This window comes from Oxyura jamaicensis, chromosome 12 (assembly GCF_011077185.1).
Source record: "Oxyura jamaicensis isolate SHBP4307 breed ruddy duck chromosome 12, BPBGC_Ojam_1.0, whole genome shotgun sequence".
In the NCBI taxonomy this organism is placed as follows: domain Eukaryota; kingdom Metazoa; phylum Chordata; class Aves; order Anseriformes; family Anatidae; genus Oxyura; species Oxyura jamaicensis.
Genome location: NC_048904.1, coordinates 17,676,202 through 17,680,798, shown reverse-complemented (window position 1 = coordinate 17,680,798; position 4,597 = coordinate 17,676,202).

Here is a 4,597-nt window from a genome sequence, read left to right as displayed (position 1 = left end):
TGTGGGTGCTGTTTGGATGGGGTAGTGTGGCGGGTGCCTCTCTGGAACGAGATGGAGCTAGCGTGTTTTACATTAGCAGAGGATCTGATGTCTCTGGATGTATTTATTTATTTCTTTTTCTTTTGTGACTGCCTGGAGACTTTGTTTCTGTACCTGTCCCTTAAAAAAATAATCAAGGCAGCCAGAGGTAACAGTCAATATGTCTGCTGAAAGTCTCTCCACCCAGGAGGAAGGGAAAGAAGAGGGCTATCCTTTCTCTTACTAATTATGGCAGTGAAATTGGGGGTCCACCCACTCAACTTCCTCAGCTGTTCTCCATCCTCACCCCCCTTCCTTGAAGGGAGTATGCCATCAGCAGGTCCCCAGGGGAGAGGCAGCACTCAGCAGGAGTTTGAGACAAAGCTTTCCCACCTCTTGCTGGGCCCCAGCCAGGTCTCATAGCCTCACCTACCTTGTCACAGTTACATGGTGGGGGCCGGGTACCAGAGCCCTGTGCCTGCCAGGGGACCCCTGGCTCGGATGCAGTGCTGGAGGGAAGGAAGCCTGTCTGGGCCTGCTGACAGCCAGGGCAAGCTCTCAGCCTCGGTTCTTCAAAGCAAAGGGCTGTTACCTGATTCTGGTGACGTTTGGGACACCTGCTAAGCAGCAACAGCAAAAACTCAATGACTTCATGGTAACACTAGGTTTATTTGCTTCCTTTAAATGGCTGTGGATATACAGGATGCTGACAAATGGGAGGTGAACTCATCATTTAGTTGGCCAGGAAATAAACGTATCAGAGTGGCAGTACTTTTGGGGCTCTTTCCGCCGTTTGAGGGTTGCTGGCCGTTCTGTTTGCTGGCTCAGCTGAGGCAGCAGCAATGTCCATGTGTTCTGTCAAAGCACTTTACTTGTGACAGGCAAAGTGCTGCCCTGAACTGGAAAACCATTCAGAGCAAATAAATGCATTAGTTCAATGCAGAGTATCTTATATTTGATACACACCACTTCCTAATCACTTTACTGAACATCTGGATTGCCTTGAAATGAAACCAGTGCTGGCGTCATCTTCAATTTGGACATGGGATCCATTTCTGGAGCCTCTTTTCCAGGAGAGGGCCTCTTGGATCTCAGTGTCATTTAGGTTGGGTCCTACAGGTCTAATCTATAGTAAATAAAATTAATGGTTGCTTCAGTATTAAAGGGGAACAGAAAGTAGTAGGCAGGAGCCAGCTGAGCCCTTTGGTACTTGTAGTCTAAACCGTAGAATCACATTTAAAAAGTGCAGATGTTACTGAAGAGAGGGGTATTTTTATGCCCCTTTGAAACTGGGTCTTAGGGAAGTACCCAGTACAGGTGTTTTCTGGCAGAATAAATGCTTAATAATTACTTGCAATTGTTAACACGGCGTACAAGAGAGCGTAATTAAACTCAGTGTGCTGGTAAAAAGATGTGAAAGAACACGCAGCGTGCGAAGACACTGGGCTGCTCTGAGCTGGTGAAAAGGCAGAGCGAAGGGGATGACATAACGAAGGAGAGATGCACTCGTATCACTGCGGGCTGGGCTCGGCTCAGCAACAGCAAAAACTGTTTGCAACATCTTTTTGTCAACATCTGTTTGTCTTCGAGTTCACAAAAGTGGAACAAATCTCATTAATTTTTTTTTCTTGCCCTGGAATTTTGCACGATTGTTTCTGTTATTTTGGCAGCCAAAACGATGCTGGAATGTTTCACCTTTTTCCAAGTTTTTGAGCTGAGCTGTTCAGTTGAGGTTTGTCACATAAATCATGAGGTTTTACTTCTGTTGCTAGCCAAATCATAATCCTTATATCATAAGCCTTTTGTTGTTTGTTGTTTCTTTTTCCTTAAAGCTCCAGCTTCTGGAATCATGAGAATGCATGAAAATCTCTACTTCTGCTTTCTGTCATGTGTTTGTTTTTCCTTGAGTTTCTAGCACCGAGAGCTGTGGAGAAACTTTTGGGTGTCATCTGAAATACGAAAAGACAGAGAATTCATTAAATTTCTTTTTTTTTTATATACCAGTTAGATAATTTTTGGAAACTGTGACTCATGATTTTGAACACGTCGATCTGGCACCGCCGCAGCTCCCACGTGACGGGGAGCGCTGGAAGGAACCGCGCGGGACTCGTCTGCGCGGACAAGTCGCAGCACAGCGAGCCGGGTGTGAGCCTGCGGTGCCCTAGTTGCTCAGATTCCCTACGTGGATGCACCGTGTGCAGTGCCTGCCCCTTGGAAGGAGTCTCAGGACGTGTCTTTATGTGAGGAACGTGTGGCGTGAAGTTCAGAGCCCCTATAGGTGATAGTCATGCACTTGTGAAGCAGAGGTAGCCTGAGAGCTTCATGCTTCAAAGTGATTTTATTAGCATGGGCACAGCTCCGAGCTGCTGCTGCTGTGGGGGTTCTGAGCACCTCCAGGCTGGGATGTGTTTGGGGAGCTGTGAGAGATGCTGAACATGAGGCTGTGTCCCCTCCTTGGGTGACAGGGGCTGGCTTCTCCTTGTAGCTCCCATCCTCTTCATCTCAGTGGTTCACTTCTGCATCTTCTGAGCCTGTTGGAGGGGATGAGGGTGAGGACCTCTGTTTTTTTCTGCTCAGCAGAGGCAGGCGTGCTCTGCAGTACCCCAGGGCCATGTGTGGGAAGGTGGTGACACCCGTGTGACCTCTGGGGCACTTCCTGAAGCCTGTGTGACTGCACTTACCATGGAAACTCTCCTGCGGGCTCCCCACCTCCAGCAGCTGGTTGCCACGGGGGCGGCGCAGCTCGGGTGAGCATCAGGGGCTGGGGACAGTCCTCAATACCAGCAGGGATCCCTTTGGATGAGCTTGGGACAGCCTCGAGGGAGCAGTTCCAGCTCCCTCGGGCTGTTCACATCAATTGCAGAGCAAAAAAAAGGAAAACGAGCCATTGAGGTAGACCTGGCAAGGGGGGAACCAGGGGAGAAAAGCCTCTCTGGGTGTAATTCAGCCCGTGAGCAAGGCAGAGCCCTGTGCTGACCACATCCAAGGCCCCGTCTGAGCAGGGGGCACAGAGCCAGGAGGGGAGCTCTGCCTGGGTGACGGCTGGGCCGAGGTCTCTGCCCCTCAGGAAGCTGCCAGGGATTTGTGTGTTTTCCATGCAGCACAGACAGGATGCTGAGGGGTGGGAGAGAGACAGATTTCCTTCTGCTGTGAATAGGCTGGGGGTGGGGTACGGCGGCTGGGATTTAACCCTTGCCTGCTCCTTTCATCTCCAAAAGGAAGCCACGTCTTAGGAAGCCGTGCCAAGAAATGGCAGGGGTTGGAGGCACAAAAAGTATGGGGTTGTTGGCACAGGGGTGATGCTGTGAGTTTTATTACCCTAGTTCTCTTTCTCCCCCCTCTCTTCCCCCCCAGGCGCGTCTCCCTGGCTCTGGTGTTGCTTTTTGCTTTGAAGTTTGTTTGCTCAGTGGCATCGCTAGGACCGAAACGAATGCTGGAGGTGCCAAGGGAGAGGCTTACGGGACGTTGCTTTGCATCAGGTTGTGGGAGACAGCTGTGGGGTGGGGGGCTGGGGCGAATTGCCCTCAGAAAGATGGGATTTCATTTGTCTCTTAAAGGGAGGAAAAAAACTGAGGAGTAACTCCTGAGATCCCCCTGTTCAGCAGTGAGGTCGCTTTAGCATCCGTGGCAGTCGCTAACAGGATGACCTGGAGGAACAGCTACCACCCATGGCCACCACCAAACCCGAGCCCTCAAAAGCGTTGCAGAAACGGCAGCTGAGTGAAGGAAGCCCTTTAGGGCGTGAGTACATAGAGACATTTGGGAGAAGTGCCTGCCACGAGGGAAGCCAGGGCAAACTATGTTGTTTACTGCACCAGAGCAGCGGAGAGTCCACATGGCTGAAAGTTGGCAGCCGGGCTGCAGGTGTGGTGAAAGAGCTGTGTTTTCTAAACACATTAAATACTTATTGCTCTGGCCTTTTGTAGATAAGGATCAGCTTTGACTTTAAAAGAAATTATAGCAAAAGTGCTTGTATATGGGAGGATGAATGCCTGCTTCCAGGTTGGGCTTTGTAGAATAGAACTTCATAAACAAAATATTTGATGCGATTAACCAACTCAGAGGGCTGGTGGAAATGTGCCTCAGACTCTCACAGTATCGGGGTGGAAGCTGTAACGTGTCTGCCAGAGAATTACCCTGAGCAGGAATAAACAGCCAGAAGGTTCTTGGGTGTGAGGATTCCCATTTAAATAATTCCTGCTCTCTGAAAATCCCACAGCAGGAATAATAACCTCCTGAAAGTCAGAAATTTTGGTGAGATTCAAAACGCTGTCTTTGCTCTGCAGATGTTTGATGTGCAGAGATGGCAGAGAGCACTTGTGCACCACCGAGAGCCAAAGAGTTTGTAGGAAAACATCTGGTCCTAGGCTGAGCAGATAAAGAAAGCTTTTGGTAGCTCCGATAGTGCCTCTGCCTCTACGGCTGTGCTAATTTCACCGGGAAAAATGGTCCCTCTGCTGACCTCGCTCAGTTTTATGGAGTTTGGAGGTTGGAATACAGAGATAGCAGCCTGCTCATCCCTATGGTAAATGGGACTTAAAAATAAAACCGAAAAAAAAAGGGCTGATGATATAGGCAA